Source organism: Zophobas morio, unplaced genomic scaffold (genome assembly GCF_036711695.1).
Source record: "Zophobas morio isolate AGI-343-1 ecotype UQ-CSIRO unplaced genomic scaffold, CSIRO_AGI_Zmor_V1 ptg001055l, whole genome shotgun sequence".
Lineage (NCBI taxonomy): Eukaryota > Metazoa > Arthropoda > Insecta > Coleoptera > Tenebrionidae > Zophobas > Zophobas morio.
The window spans coordinates 1-17411 of NW_026973155.1; the positions used below are offsets into that span (position 1 = coordinate 1).

A 17411-nucleotide genomic window follows, 5' to 3' on the forward strand; every position below is an offset into this window, starting at 1 on the left:
TTCTGTAAGTTTAGCCATATTAATTACAGAAAGCCCTAAACTTAAAATTGGTAAAGCCTTACCTACTTCAAACTGTTATTCCATATATTCCTCATGTGAGGTGCTTGGGGGTTACTAATAACTAACAATTAACTTGGAATACGCATGTTATGTTATGAAAAAGTCAACGCTTCCAAGTTTTTCTTGTATAATCTAATGTGTAGACGCAGCATATTCCATCTAAAAAAAATCTGCTCGTGTATAAAAACGTAATTTATCTGAAATGTGGCCTACTCTTTGACATGATTTTAGGCTGCTCATCTTTTAGAACCTCTTTTAAAAGTCACAATATGCCCGTTTTTCATATACCAGGTAAGTGTATTAAAATTACACACGCATCTAAACAATAATACTCTACACAAAAATTATAATTAGAAGATAAACTAAATAAAAATATCTTAAACTAATGAATAATCGCGTTATTAATCAGTTTGGCAGAGGCTATGTTAATCTCATATTATTATATACAAATATGGTGTTTTTGTCCCTGACGTATCTATTAAACGAAGCAAATTAAACATGTTTAAAGATGTTTATTCTAAGAATCTTAAATTTGATTTAAACTAATATACATAAATGGAATGCTTTTCTTAACCTTTCGTAAGGGTGCATCGGCTTAATTTCCTATAATAAATATAAATCCCGGTTTTTTTAAAAAAAAAGTCACCATTTGTTTAGCGGTTAGAGCATGGTCGCGCAATCTCAAGGCCGCGGTGTTCGATTTCCATCGGTGCCGTTAGTTTATATATTTTTTTTATTTGGTTTATCTTTTAATTATTATTTTTGTGTGGATTATTATTGTTTATATGTGTGGTAATTTTTAATAAACTATTGCTTTTTATTACTTACTATTTAAGAGGACAGTCTGGCGGAAAGTCGAGCCTCGAGTATAAAGGGAGGGATTACAAAAAAAATTTGAACCGTACACACATAATACCAATTGCTGATGTGTCATATTTGGTTATGATTATTGTAACAATATTTAGTAAGCGTCAACAAATAACATGCCCAGAGGAGCCTTGTCAAATAGGAAATTTGAATATCGTGCTGTGATAAAGTACCTTGTAAATTATAGGTAATTGTTTTAAAGAAATCAACGAACGGGTTGTTGGCCATATCTACAATGTCCTCCATCACATGCAACGGATAAAAGGTAGACTTCGCAGTTTTAAATAGGACGAGAGTGAAGACGATGAACGCTCTAAACCATTTTGCATGACGAGACAGTCGAATTCCATTTCGTCAGGTAGCAGAGGACTAAAGATCAGCAAGGACACTGTTGGACAACTCCTTCAACAAAGTGAGCGCGCGATGAGTGCCTAAAATGTTCACTTTACTAACTCGGGAACGATGAGTGGAAAGTTCGCGTACGTGATTTTCTTCGTTATGTAAGAATGTTTTGGGGTGCGATTTATCATCGCGTTATAATCTGTGATGACATGTACAATCCAGTACCCGAACAAGAGTTCCATAATGGATAAAAAAGGGAGAAAAGTCACCGCGCAAGTTCAAGGTTCAAAGAATGGTTACTAAACTTAAGAGAACGATATTTTAGAATAGCGCAGGAATGCTTTGGCTGGGTCACCTCCCTAGGCGAAGAAAATGAACGAGTAATATTACGCCGACTTAATCATTTAATTGCGACAGACCAATAAAAACGCAGGGGTAACAGGTGAGGAATTCTCCTATCACAAGACAACGCGCCGGTTTACACGGCTCAAGTTGCAAAGCGTGCCTATGCGATATATGGGCTTCCAGGAAATTAACCATCCATCCTACAATCCAGACCTGGCTCCCAGTGATTGTTACTATTTGTAAGGGAGTGATCCTTACCACCAATTAAAAAAGATAGAGAGCATAACAGAGTTTATTATATAGAATAGCCTAGTGAGAAAAGATAATTAGAATGAGTTATAAAGAGTAAGCTGTAAATGGAATATTTGAAAGAGCAGGTTAACTTCTAGAAACGGATTCCTAAGTTGAATTGTGTGTGCATATAACTATAGGGCTACGTCAACCCGAGGCTTCGGTCTATGGTGTTGGCGCAAGCTAATTTAATAAAAACTTTATCTTGCTTTTATTGAACTATTTCATGAGGTTTTAACTTAAATCTGGCTACAAGTTTTTCTTTAAACGAAACCTATGCGGTCCTTCTTTTAATTGCTAGGTCGTAGAAGTAATCGAGCAAAAGTAAAACACCCAGCGAACAACTACTGGCAAAAAAAAAGGGAGCTAAAAGAGAAACCTTCTAACTTATTAATTGTATACTCTTATACATATAATCCAAAAAAATTTATAAATTAGACACACTTGATTAATTAGAATGTGTCAATTAAATTCTTTGTCAACTAAATTATATGCTGTAAGAAGGTATATAGTTGACAGCTTTCTCTTTAGTGTAACGTTCGAGACTCTACACGCGTACTAGAGCTAATAACATTGTTTAAAATTTAAATAGGCGTCACGTGGTAGAATATTTTCCGATGAAAACGAAATGGGGTCGGTTGTAGCTGACCATTTTACAAAGTTCAAAATATTTTTTTCGCGAGATGAAACAATTGCACGTTCTATATGAATTTATATCGACATAGATGGAATTTTATTGAAATATAATAAATGTACCTTAGGTTCACTTTCTGCCGAACAGCCTTCGTATAATTGGAATCTCTGCTCTCAAAAAATAAAAGATCCTTAAAGTCCAAACCAAAATAGCTTGTTAAGAGTAAAAAAAAATTTAAAAGAACAGGTAAAAAGGTTCTAAAAAGATTTTTTAAAAGTAAACGTAAATATGACAAAAATGTAGCCACTTATATAGGCTTGAAATTAAATTTTATTGTAAAAGTTAATTGATATATATACATTTCATGTAATTACTATAATTTATAGTAAATTTTCCTTTTTTTATATCTTTAAAGTACTTCATGTACATTAAAGTTTCTAGAAGGTATTTAAGTTAATGTTACTCAACAAAAAGCAGAGCAACCTATCAGCAGCTTGTGCCACTCACCACTTGTAAAAAAAAACAGCGAATTAGAAAAAATTATAAAATAGTTTACACAGTTCCTAACTGTTTTTGCTTCCTTTATTTAGTGATTAGTAAGGAAACTTTTCAATAATAAAAAAATTAAATAAATTTTTGGTAATAACTGATTTTAGAGTCAATATTTCGGAGTATATTTGCTATAGTTTGATAAACCTTCAAGAACACTTTAACAAAACAAAGTTTATTGGAGTTAAAAAAAATTCACATGACTATCATTGGTTTACTTTAAAGGCTCAAGCAAGCTTTAAAAAAGTCATCACGTACAAGCATGAACTATTCATATTTTTGGGCCGACTGCTTCGCTCTTCTTCTTCTTTCTTTGTTAAAGTTTAACAAGTCTGATGCACGGAGCGGCGGCTAAAGATAAAACAATATTTTTAGACAACAGGACAATTACTGAATGGCTTCTACTACCTCCAAGTTTATACCTTATATTTATGTTTTTTCGATACTTCTCTTTAATATACTTTTGTAAATGAATTAATTTTTTAAGTTTTATTATCTTATTAGTCGGTTCTAAATATTATTCAAAATAAAGGAATTACTTGGAAGCATTTAGAATCTAGTGACCGCTCAGTTTCTGTAATTCTTTTTAGTGCTGTGAATATTATAGTAATTAAGTTTTTATGCTTTTTTTTTTACTTTTATTATTTCTTAGGTTATTCCTGGAATTTTACTTCTAATATTCCTTCGTTTTGTTTTTGAACGTTTTGTTTTTTATAAACTTGGTTTATGGTTGGGTATTCCGAAACCTTCTCAACGATATGAGCCAAATAAAATACTTGAAGATGTTTTTCGGAAAAGACGAAGGAAAAAAATAGATGGCCTAACAATTAGTCAACTTTCTCGGTCCACTGGAAAAACTGAATACGAACTTAAAATTTGGTTATTTTACATACTTATAATTATTAGACAAAAAAGTTTTTAGTTGTAAATTTTTCCTACTAGAAAATTTGAATTAAATTTATTTATAAATAATTATTGTACATAATAATATTTATATTTTTTTCTTATTATAATTTTTTGTTTTATATATATACTTATACTAATTGATTTTTATTAATTATCGTTTAAAATTTGGGAAAAAGTAATTTTTTTTGTTTTTGAAGATTTATAATTTTGCCGAATTTATTTATGTAAGCGTTAATTTAAATATATATACAGTTATTAATTAATTAAATTTACCTTTTTTAAATTAATCATTTTTTAAAAAAATTTTCTTTGAAACTTAGTAAGTTCCTGTAGAATCTTACAGGGTTTTTCTAGATTTATTTATTTTATAAATCTTGAATCTTTTCTTTCACTTTTTAAAACTAATGTTTTTGAGTAGAAGACTTAAATTCAATTTTTTATATTAATTATATTTTCTTTACTTTTTAATTTCATATTTAGTTTAGAAAGTATAGTAATACTATTAAAAACAATCGACAAAAGTTTTATAATTATGATAATTTTTTAAATTTAATAGAATTTACTTTTCTTAAGGTTTAGAAAAAGAAACAAAGCGGCACTTACTCCTAAAATTAATAAATTTTCGGAATCTCTTTTTCGATTTTTTTTTTACACATTCTCTTTTATTTACGGCATCGGCGTTCTTATTAGTAAGCCCTGGTTTTGGTATTTCTCTACTTATTTTTTGAAAAAAAAAATTTTCATAAATTTTAATTTTTAATTAATTTTTTAAAAAAATCTTCAACAAAATTTACTAATTTTAAAATATGGTTTTTCACAATTTTAATTATATATATATATTTTAAAGGGATATTAAAGAATGTTGGGATAATTTACCTTTACATGAAGTAGATGATGGTTCTTTTAATTTTTTTTCAGATAGAATTATTTTTTAATTATAAATTTTTTTTAATAAATTTTTTAACTTTTTTTTCGAAAACAGGTTCTCGATTTTTTTATACTCTTCAGTTTAGTTATTATATGAGCTGCCTCCTTATGCTTCCGTTTGATAACAAACGCAAGGATTTTATGGAAACTGTTCTTCACCACATTTCCACTTGTTTCCTGATCTTCTTTTCGTTTGTGACTAACTTTTGGAGGGTAATTTTTATATATGAAATTAACGTTTTTATAATTTGCTTTCATTAAAAAAACTTCAGAAGTATTAATTTATTTATAAATAAATTAATTTTTATGATTTTTAATTTATTAAAAAATAAGAAGTTAATTTTTTATTAATATATTCATTTCATCGAGTTTTTTAGTTATGTTTTTTTAGTTTAAGAAATTTTTTTTTTAATATTTTAAAAGAAATTTATTATAATTTATTTTATAATTATATGTAACTTATATAAAAATTTTTTAGTTAAAAGTTTTTTTAGTGAATGAAATTAAATTTATTTTATTTTTATTAAAAACTTAATTTTTATATAATTATAAATTTTATAAAGTTATTTAGTTTTTAAAGTTTTTTTAGTGTATTAAGTTAAATAATTTTATTTTATTAAAAAAATTATAACTGTCAATATTTTTATTAATATATAAAATTTAAAAGATTTATAGTTAAAATTTTTTTTGTTAATATATAAATTTTATAAATTATTGGTTTAGTTCTTCAGTGAATAATTTTTTTTTTAAAAAATTATTAATTATTTTATTGTTATTATTTTTAGTTTTTAGTTAAGATTTTTTTTATTTGTAATTTTTAATATTAATTTTTTTTTTAAATACTGAACTTTTTTAGTGGTTGATTTAATGCTTTTTATGTATTATATAGTTATTATATTTTTTGATATAATTTTATAATTTTTTTCGTAATAGGCATTTTAAAGTTTTTAGTAGTATATGAATTATAATCTTTTAAAAAAAAAATTTTAATTATTTTTTTATTTATCATAATTTAAAGTGTTTAGTTTATGAATTTTTTAAACGTTTAGTTTTTATCAATAATATACATTGATTAGGTGTTTTTTAAGAATATGTAAGTAAATTTTTTTATTTTAAAATTTATATTACCCTTTTTTATGAATAATATAATTTTACAAAGTTTTTATTACATGAATTTTTTTTAATAGTTTTTATAATTATATAATACATTACTTTTTTTTTAATATATGAAACAATTTTTCTTCTAATAAGAAAATTTATAATTATTTTTTTTAACACAAATTAAAGTTTTTTAGTATATGAAGTTTTTTTAATTTTTCTTATAATAAGTAATAAATATATTCGGAAAATATTTATATATATATGTTTGTATTTTTTTTTTATTGATAATAAAAATTGCTGTATATTTATATTTTTTTTATAATGATATATAATAAGTTTATATTATTTTATTGATAATAATAATAAATATTGCTGAAAAGTACGTATATATTCATTTTTATAATTATATATTAAGTCATATTATTTTATTAATATAATCTTTTATTGGAATATATTTTTTGTATTATTATTATAGTTCCATAATAAGTTAATTTTATTTAAATAATAATCATTAAAATTATTAATATATATATATTTATATGTTATCTTGATAATTATATAATAATTTTATATTATAATAATAATAAATATTATTGCTATATATATATATATGTAAACTTTTTAATTATATAATAAATTTATATTATTATAATAATAATAAATATTGTTTAAATATATTTTTGTATATATTTTTTATATATAATTTATAATAAAAACTTTACTATTATAGATAATATTTTATAATTTTTATTAACTTTAAGCGGTTATAATTATTTTTTGCGAATTTTTTTTTAAAATTTGTTTATAGTATTATTAATATTATTTTTATAAATTACTTTTTTATATATTTTCTAATAATTTTTTTATAGTAAAATATAAATGTTCTAAGGATGTTATATAAATTTTTATTAATTTTATTATTATTTTTATAATATTTTCATTAAATTTATAATTTTGTTACTTTTGCTAAACTTATTTTTTTATATTTAAATTAATTTTGTTAATTCTCAAACTTCTTTTTATTTTTGTTATTTTTTTGTTACTGCTAGCTTTTATTATACTTAATTTTTTTTTAAAAGTTTCATATTTATTACAATCTTTTACTATATATATTTTATATGGATTTTTAATCTTCTTAACTTTTATATAATTATTTATTATTATTATGTTATTATATTTTCTTTTAATTTTTTCAATCTTTTTATAACAGATTGGCACGTTAATAATGGTTACTCACGACGTGAGCGACATATTTTTGGATTTGGCTAAGGCTTGTGTGTATGCAAAGTATTCGGTATATTATTTAAAAACCACTTGTATATTATTAAACTGCTGCACTTAGAGCTATTTTTTGTATTATCCTTAAAGAATTCTAAAGGGACTGGCTGATTTGTTAACCTCATTAACTTTCTTTTTAATTTTTTTTTTGAAGGATATTGTATTACAAATTATGATCGTATTTTATGTTAATTTGGTATAATCTTGTTTTGATACATTAATTTGTAGCAAAAAATTATTTGCTAACTTTATATTGGACATTAATTTAATATTGATTACGATTTATATACCATCGATACCCATTTGGCCGCGTACTACATTACTCCTCACCATCTATTATATTGGGTCCAATCATTGACTTTTTTATTTTTTATTATATCCATTTAATTTTTTATGCCCAGTCACTTTATCCTGTACTATATGGTGCTAGAAATTGACTATTTTTTTCTATATTTATACTTTTTACCTTAATTGTTACAATTTTTCGGCAAAAATATTTATTTCCACTTTTTAATATAATGCAACTAATTAATAACTATTTTAATATACCAATTTATTTTACGGGTAAGCCTTTTATTTCGTACCTATTAATTGTACTTTTAGTATGATATTTGTTTTATATATTCTACTATTTTTTAATTTTTCTCTGCTTTTCTCATTATAAATTTTGCTATTTTGTTTTTTTAATGTTTTTTAATAAATATTAATATAATATATTTTATTTATAATAGCTCATTTTTTTTATATGTTTTTATATTCTATTTTTTCTATTTAGTTTATTGTCTTTTACCATATATTTTTTTTATAGATGTATTATATATATTTTGCTACTCACTTTTATTATCATAGCCTTTATTATTTTTTTATTTATAAATTTACTTTAATTTTTTTACTTAATGATTATTTTGTATATGTTTTCTTATTATTATACTATTAATATATATTTTATTACTTTATTTTTAGAGCTGTTATTATTTTTATTTATATATTTACTATAATTTTTTTTTACGTACTATTTATATATATATTATCACATTTTATTATTGTAGCTGTTATTATTTTTTTATTTAAATATATACTTAAATTTTTTTACTTAATATTTATTTTGTATATATTTTTCTTATTAATACATATTTATTTATAATATTTTTTTGAACTCCATTATTTATTACTAGCGTTTATTATATATACTTGTTTATTTATTTATTATTTTTTTACTTACTGTTTATTTTTATATATATTTTTTCTAGCATAATACTTATATTATTATATATTTATTTTTTTACTCAATATTTTTTTTATTATATAGAAATTTGCGGACTGTTTCTTTATTATCTTTGCGGTTGTTTTTTTTATATCGAGGATAGTTGTTTTTCCTTTTCATCTACTGAAAAGCGGTGAGCCTTTATATTCTTTAATATTTCTTATCATCGTTTATATTTTTTATTATTTTTTTATGTAGTTTTTCTAATTTTCTTTTTATATATTATATTAATTAATAATTATTATACATACATATAATAACTTTTTTATATATTTCTTTCTTTCTTTATGTATTTTATTAATATTTATTACTATTATTATTTTTTTAGTTTTTTTTGACGCTATTCAATTATATCTCGGAATTTCTCTGTTTGACTATATTATAAGCGACTTGCCCATCGTACCCTGCATTTTTATTTTCGGCTTTCTTTTGATGATCATTTTTGCCTTGAATGTTTTTTGGTTCACCATTATTGTGAAGATGGCCTATAAGTTATTGAAAGCACGTACGTGCTATATGATTTTTATTAACTATAAATAATATTTATCAAATAATATAAACTATTAAAGTAGTGTTAAATAATTTGATATTATAATGAAAAGTTAATATTAATATTAATAAATAAGTAAAACTAATGTATAGAACAAGTTTAAAAAATTAATAGGTAAATAGTACATATATTTAGTATAATTTTTTTTATTTATATTTATTATTACTATAATTATAATACTTATCTTTATATTTTTATATTATAAATAAATTTATTCTCTATAATAACCTTTTTATTATTTTATAATATTATGTTTATTTAAATAATTATTGTTGTTATTATATTTTCTTTTTTTCATTACATTTATTATCATTATTATAATATGCATTATACATTTTTAAAATTATTTTATGTATTCAAAGTTATTATTATTTTTGTTCTTTTTATTAATATTTATTATAGTTATTATAACTTTCATTATATTTTTATTTTAATAATTATTTGTTATTTTAATACTATTTTACTTATTTAACTCTTAACCATTATAAATTTTTCATGTTTATAGATAATATTTTGTTCATGTCAAGATTTATGACGAGTTTTATTGGTTCTTTTTGGCTTCGAGACATTTTTATTTTTTATATTTTTGTTGCATTTCACTATCGTATTTGTAATTTTGTATTCTTATCAATAATTATTATACTCAATATATTTATATTGTTTCTCATTGCTCTTTTCATGACCTGTGAATTCTTTGTATAAAATTGGTAACTTTGATATTTTATTGGTTGTTTAATAGCTTATATCATACCTAACATGCTCCAATTAAATGCTCCTATTAAACATATACTGAATTTTATTGGTCTTTAGGTGGTTTATAAAATCATTATAAATATTTATTTTAAGCTCATTTCAAGTTTTATATTAATTTTTTTGGTTTATAAATGACATAAAATATTTCTAAATATTTATTAGCTCATTTAAGTTTTTATTAATTTTTATTGGTCTATAGATGGTTTATAAAACATTACTTAATGTAAATTATTAGCTTATTTTAAGTTTTATATTAATTTTTATTGGTTCATTTTTTTAAAGTCTTTCTTGATCAATTATTGCTTATATTAATTTTTAATATAAGCTTATTGGTGACTTTAAATTTATTGTATTGGGTTAACTGATTAATGGTGAGCGTTAAAATAATATTGACTACTTTTGAATTTTTTTTAATTAATTTTATTAATAAAAAGTAAATAAACTTTTTTTCTGTTATTGTTGCATATAAATATTATAATAGAATAGTTTACAGAAGTAAAGCAAATATATACATTTTTGTTGTAAATCAATTTTTAAATATCTTAATAAGTTCATGTTTCATTATATTTTTAGTTTATACAGATTTATACATTATTATATATCTTTATATATGAAAACTTTTTGGTTTAGCATTTACGTGTACAACATTTCAATTTTTATTGTTATTACTATTATATTTATTTTTATAATTATCATTACTTTCAAGGAATCGAAATACGCGACGTTCGAAGTGATCAAAGCGGCTCCTCTGATGATAATAAAGAAAAAAATCATTAATTAACTAAAGAAAATTTTAATATTTTTTAAAATTAGCTGTTATTAATAAAATTCTTTTCTTGATAAGTTTTGTTTGTTGAGAAGTGTACAATAAAAATTTTCTACTATTTTATTTTCAATAAAATAGTTTTCTATTGTGTTAAAATAATAATTAGTGATAGTAAATATAAGTGGAGACTGTCCTTTAAATTGTATTAATAACTTTAATAGTAAATAACTTAATATGTTTATCTAGAAAATTTTTATTAAAAAGAATTAAAAATTTTCATACTCGTATGCTTCTCGTTTCAATATTTTATTTAATAAAAATACTAAATTTAAAAAATATAAGTGAAAGCTGAACTTTTTAGTAATATAGATATTATTAATAGCGATAAATATTAGTGATAAACATATTTAGAAAACTTTTTTTTTTAAAAAAAAGAAAACTTCAATACTTTCACACATAATTTAAAAACTGCAACAAAGGCGCATTGAGAATCTGTTTCTTCCGCTACCATGTAAACCACATGTGTGGCGACGGCAGAGCCAGCTTACTGTTAATGACTCCGAATATTTTCTCTGGGAGCTCCTAGAAACCACCCACGCTGTTAAAGTATAGCTTCGCAGTGCATTTTTTAGTTATTAAGAACGCCGGCATTGTCCGCAAATATCTGCAGGATACTAGCAAAGTAGAGCAGGCGGCTCTGACGACACGTAAGATTGCTCTGTCGCCTGCATATAGGTAAAGAACGAGGAGCTCAGGTGAAAGCGGCGATCCCCTCGAGATCCCTGCTGGTGTAGGTTTTAGGAGACTAAATTTACGCCCTTATGGTATGCCTCGAGTGCAACATAAAGGTCATGCATGCTTGGTTAAGGGCCTTTAATTGATCAGGGAACTGCTATAGTGGTCTTTTTTAAAGTTAAAAATCCGAGTCATTTACTCTGATAGAGGAAGGAGCCGTTAACTTGTTAAAATTTATTCTCTAAAATTAATTTGAAACTTCAGCAACAACAGGAGTTCTGCCACTATGCCTACCGCCGACAGTAGACTGAGGGGAAAGTACTTGTCCAAAATCACGCCACCCTTTCATCTTGTTAGAAAGTTTAAAAAAATTACGGCCCGAATTAACGAGCAGACCGGATAACCCATTCGCTTTAGCGCTATATAATCGCTGCCGACAGGGCCTGGCGCCTCTCGCCTCTGTATAAGTCTGTTATACCCAGCCTAATTGGTTCGCTCTAACTAGCCAAAAAGAAGCTCGGTTTAAGTATATGATCTCAACTTCCACTGTATGGTTTCACGTGCTTAGCAATGGATAGCGAGACGCTTAAGGAAGGAAACAAGAAGTTTTGCCCACAGTCACAATAAAATTATCAGGCAGGGAAAATGATAGCATCTGTCCACAGTCCAACTTGACCTTTTACTGGAGGAAGTGCCATTATAGCCAGTTTATCCTGGCCGCCCGAAACGTGGATGCCGGGCAGGTAACCTTCATCTTATTGACCATACTCAGATGCACGAGATACTTCCTTAAATAAGTGTATGATTTCAAAATACATAACCTAAACGGCTCTAAAATAAATTAAGAAAAACGAGCAAGAGGAAGAGGTAAAACGAGATGTGTAAGATATTACTGAACTTCAATAGAAAAATAAATTTTTTTATTGCGCCCGACTCTGGACACAAAATTTACCGTCACTATGAGTTATATGATAGCAAGTATTGTTTTATGGTAGTTATTATCTAACAATGTGCAAGCTTGCAAATATCCTTCGCGATGGAAAAAGTTACCTACATTGCACGAGTCATACTCAGTGTAGAGGGAATTAAAAACGATAACCTTTGGTATAAACAGCCTTATCCTATGTATGGGAAACAATTCAAAAACTTAAAATAAAAGAGGTCAGTCTATAGAGAACTTATTTAAAATTGAACTTAAACAGTAGTGACTTCATTATCTTTAAGTTATGGAAAATTTTGCATAGATTTTATTTTATATGTAGGTATAAATAGAATTTCATTTTTTAAAGAAAAGATAAGGGGAATTTAAAAATCAAACTGTTGCAGGAGAGAAATCTCGAGGAAGTAGAGAACTGCAGAGCAGAAACTTGCACTGCGCTCTACTCTTCCGTAACTTTTCCACTTAAACTCGGGTGCTTTCCATTGCTTCAGATCCCTGTATAATCTTTAAAAAGATGAAGTTAAGCAAATAATCTAAATGTAAAAGGTTACCGTTTAAAGTCAGTGCTTGTAAAGGTAATTAATAATGCTCTTTTAATAAATTTTTTTTGGAGGATTTTATGTTTGAAAGTTGTCATAATGGGTGTCCTGTTCTTATTATAATTATTAAAAGATACCACATTTTCACCTGGACCGATTTTTTTCTTTTAGCTTATATTTTATAGTGTTCTTACTTTTTTTTTCCGTCTTTTTCTTAAGCACAATTTTTTGGCGGTATTAAGTCACATTAGAATAGAAAATTTGTGGTGCTTTTAAATCGCTGATCCCTGCCATACAATATTTTTGAAAGTAACAAAAAAAAATATTTCTAAATAAATTACTCAAACGAAACACTTGAATTTGCAAATACAAACAAAGCAAAATTTATAGTTCAAACTTTCTATTACAGCATCATAACTTAAATAAAAAACTTAATTTATTTAAAAAAAATAAAAATAAAAATATCACCTTTTACTCAAGCAGTTTGCGTTGCGTATGTAAGTAAAACATTCTCGCTTCAGTGTAGGTTTAATAAAATTATATACAAAGGTAGTGACCGAGCGAGCTCACTTATGAGGCCTTCAAGTTCGTAAACAAAATTATTTTCGGTTGCGCTTATAAACTCGCTTGTATAATTTTACAAAAGGCATACATTATTCAAATAATATCAATGAACGACTTGTTTGATTTGGTTACTGCTATATTAGAGTTATTTTTAATTTAAAATTTAAATTATTATGTTTTTTCATTACAACTTTAAAACTTTGAAGAATTGAGAGTTCTTTGCTGTATTAGTTTTTATTTTTAATTATATAATAGTATATAAATTTTGACCAAAAACTTTAACTTATAATAAGTTGGGGTTCTCTTGCTATATTTTTCATTTTTAACTTTAAAAAGAAAGTATATTGTTTAATTAAAACTATAAACTTTGAAAAGTGTAAGTTCTCTTGCTGTATTAGTTTTTATTTTTATTTTAAAAATAGATTTCAATGTTCGACTAAAAACCGTAAACTTTAAGAATGTGGCAATTTCTTTTCTATATTAGTTTTTATTTTTATTTAAAATTATAATTTTTTGATGTGACTAAAACTTTATAACTTTTAGGATGTTAGAGTAACTAGTTCTTATTTTATATTTAAATATAAAATCATATACTTTGACAAAAACTTTTTAACTTAAAGAACTGTGAGTTCTGACTATAATAGTTTTTTGCCTAGAAAATTTAAAATATATAGGAATGGTGAGTTTTATTACTATAATGGTTTTTTTTTTATTAACTTAAAAAATTAATTCATTAAGTTTTACTGAAAACTTAAATTTTAATGTTGTGGGAGTGCCATTGCTATAATAGTTTTTATATCTAAGTAATTATTATATAATTTGTAACTAAAAACTTTTTAATCTTTTAAGAATTTGGAAGTTTAATTTTTTTACAACTGTACTTTTGAAAATTCATAGTCCTTTTGTTTGACTAAAAACTTATGACTTTAAGAGTGTGGGTGTCCCACTTAGCACTTTAAGAGAATGGAATCTCGGTTTTCTTGTTTATGCTTTATTGCGTGGCTTTCATGAGAAAAATAAAAACGAAGTACATTTTATGGTATTACTTAATTTTTGGTTACAAATTATTTATACATTAAAGAAAATTATTTGATTTCAGTAACATTATTTATAAATTTATTTTTTTTTTTTAAAAAAAATAAATTATTATTATTATTATTAAAGCATAGAAATATCTTAAATTTAACAGAACTATTATATTTGTTCTACACAATAAATTTAAATTAATCATATAAAAATCCACACGTTAAATAATATAAGATAACTGTCATACTTATATTTTTATATTTTCTTTGTATAGTTTTAAAGGTGTATATAAATAATAAATTTTTATTTTTACACAAAATATACTTTTTTATATAATTGTAGCTTTTTTTGTTTTATTAAATATAAATTTATAAATTTAAAAAGACTTATGTTACTTGCCAACCGATGGATCTTGATAAGGAAGAGATTATCTTATCATCTTGGTTAGAAAAAATGACTGCCGGCTTGGGAATTGATTTGCAGCCTTTAGATCAAAATCAAATAGAGAATTTATGTAATTTTGAAAATCTGGAAATTCAGAAAGAAAATAATAAAGTTGAAGTATCTTTAATACAAGAGCCCTCAGCAGATGATGAAAATTTTAAACTTTTCCCTATTCATGAAGATGAACTTAACGATATAAAGAATCACTCTCTTGTTTTAAATTCCGCACTGGTTTATAACTTTTTATTAAATTCCTATAATTTTATTTTTATTTTTTATAATATAAATTATTTTTATTTTACATAGTTTTTAAATTTTAATAATATTTTATACATAAACTTAAATATTATCTGTATTATTATTATTTAAGATTAACTTCGTTAGTAATGTTTGCTTGCGTTATCCTTCTATTCATTTATAATAAGAATTATTTAAACTTTTTTTACTAATAAAATCTGATCTAATTTACTTTATGTTTTTAAAAAAATGAAATTTAAAATTTTAATTTTGACAAAAAGCTAATTTATTCACGATTTTAGATTTATAAGTTTTTTGAAAAATTATAATTTTTTAAAAATTATAAGGTTTAATTTAATAAGTATTGTTAAAAATTTGTAAAAGTTAAGAAGTGTTACGTGATTTTAGTTTTTATAATATAATAAATTATGAATTTAAAAACTAAAAAGAAAGAACAACTTATTAGAGAACGAAAAAGTATCGTGACATTTTTTGAATTGTTTAGAATATTTTTAAAATTTTCTAAAAGTTACCAGAAAATTAATTTAAATTATTTGTATAATTGATTTAAATCATTTTACCTTTTTGAATTTATAACAAACATTGAGTTTTTGCTAGTTTACCGCCGTACAATAAAACTTTTATATAGAAATTTGTAACTTTGCATTTAATTGATCCCGATTAATAGTATTCTAATTATTAATATATTTATTTTAAATTGTACAACTTTTTTTTATAAATTAAAAAAATAAAATTTAATTTTTATTAAAAAGCAAATCTATAAATTATTACTATTATATTCAAAGTAAAATTATATATCTACGATTATTTGTTATTAATAGTTTTTTTTAAAAATATAAATCTATTCATTTATATGACTTATTAAAAAAAAGTTTTTTAAAGAAACAGTTAATTTTAGAAAATTAAAAAAAAAAGTAAATTAATTACTAGTAAATTTTAATATTAACCTATAAATTAAACAAATCAAATTTACATCAACTCTATAACTTTTTTTTTAAAATCTAAATTTATTAATAAAATTAATTTTTTTGCAGTTTATTAAAAAAATTATTAACTTTGAAATTGAAACCGTAAAATATTATAAAAGTAAATTTAAATAACTTTCATTTGAATGAGAATTAAATTTAAAACTTACTAGATCTACACTATAAATTGTATCTTCTTTTAAAAAAAGATTCAGTTATGTAAAATTTTTTAATCTAGCCCTAAAAAATTTGTTTAAGGAAAGAATTTTTATTGAAAAATTTATTTAATACAAATTTTATTAAACTTAATTTATTTTTTATTATTAAATTTCAACTTCTAGATTTCGACTGGATCATTTCTTCCTCTCCATTATTATAAATTTGGAAAAACCATTACGCTTAAAATATTATCGACATCCTCTTCTACTCCTTTACTTTTAACAAGAAATATACTTTTTTCTTTAGTGAAGATTCCAGTAAAAAAATTCATTTTTTCAGAGATCACAAACTTTTGCTTGATTTGAAGAATCTAATAAGTATATTATTTATTTATACAAATTTTAAATTTATATATTATTATTAAAAAGTTTCGTGAAATAATAAAGTTATGATCGTTACTTTGTAATAAACAAAAGTGTATAAGAATTTTTTTAAAAAGTAAATTTAAATATTTTTTCATTAAAAATAAAAAGTAAATATTAGTAATAAAAGTTTACAAACTTTTTTATAGTAATGGTGTTTATTTTCATAAAAAATATACAAACTTTTTTTGTAAAATGAAGTTAATATTCATTAAAAAATTTTTGCAAACTTTCTTTATAGAAAAGATTTAATATTCATTAAAAAAATATACAGACTTTTTTATAGATATAAATTTATTATTACTTTGGACACTATTTTTAATTGTAACTTTTACTTAACAAAAAAGTTTTCATATCTTAATTTACTATTATTTTATTTTCTAATTTTTTTTACGCTTTGATAATGGAAACTTCGTTAACTTTTTGAATTATTATTTCTCAATATTAAAATAATTTTTTTAGATTTTGAAACTTTTTTATTATTTCTTGGTAAGAATTGTTAAATAATAAAACTATTCCTATTTATTATTATTAATATTATTATAGCTTCTGCTTTATTAGGAAATATATTTAATATCGGGGGTATTTTATTGGAAGGCGCTTCAGGAAGTGGAAAGACTTTTCTCGTAAAGTAAATAATTATAACAATAATTTTTATTAATATAAAAATTGATTAAAATCAATTTATGTTATAGTTATATATTATAATAAAGTATAGTAATAATA

At 23.1% G+C, this 17411-nt stretch overlaps 1 long non-coding RNA gene across 1 annotated transcript; it reads left to right on the top strand.

Moving 5' to 3' along the window:
- The first annotated feature begins 3436 nt into the window (after window positions 1–3436).
- Window positions 3437–4639, top strand: LOC135122269 (uncharacterized). Its single transcript, XR_010279312.1, has 4 exons — window positions 3437–3502; window positions 3621–3664; window positions 3741–3967; window positions 4568–4639. It is a non-coding gene; the product is annotated as an uncharacterized LOC135122269 (long non-coding RNA).
- Window positions 4640–17411: the final 12772 nt, after the last annotated feature.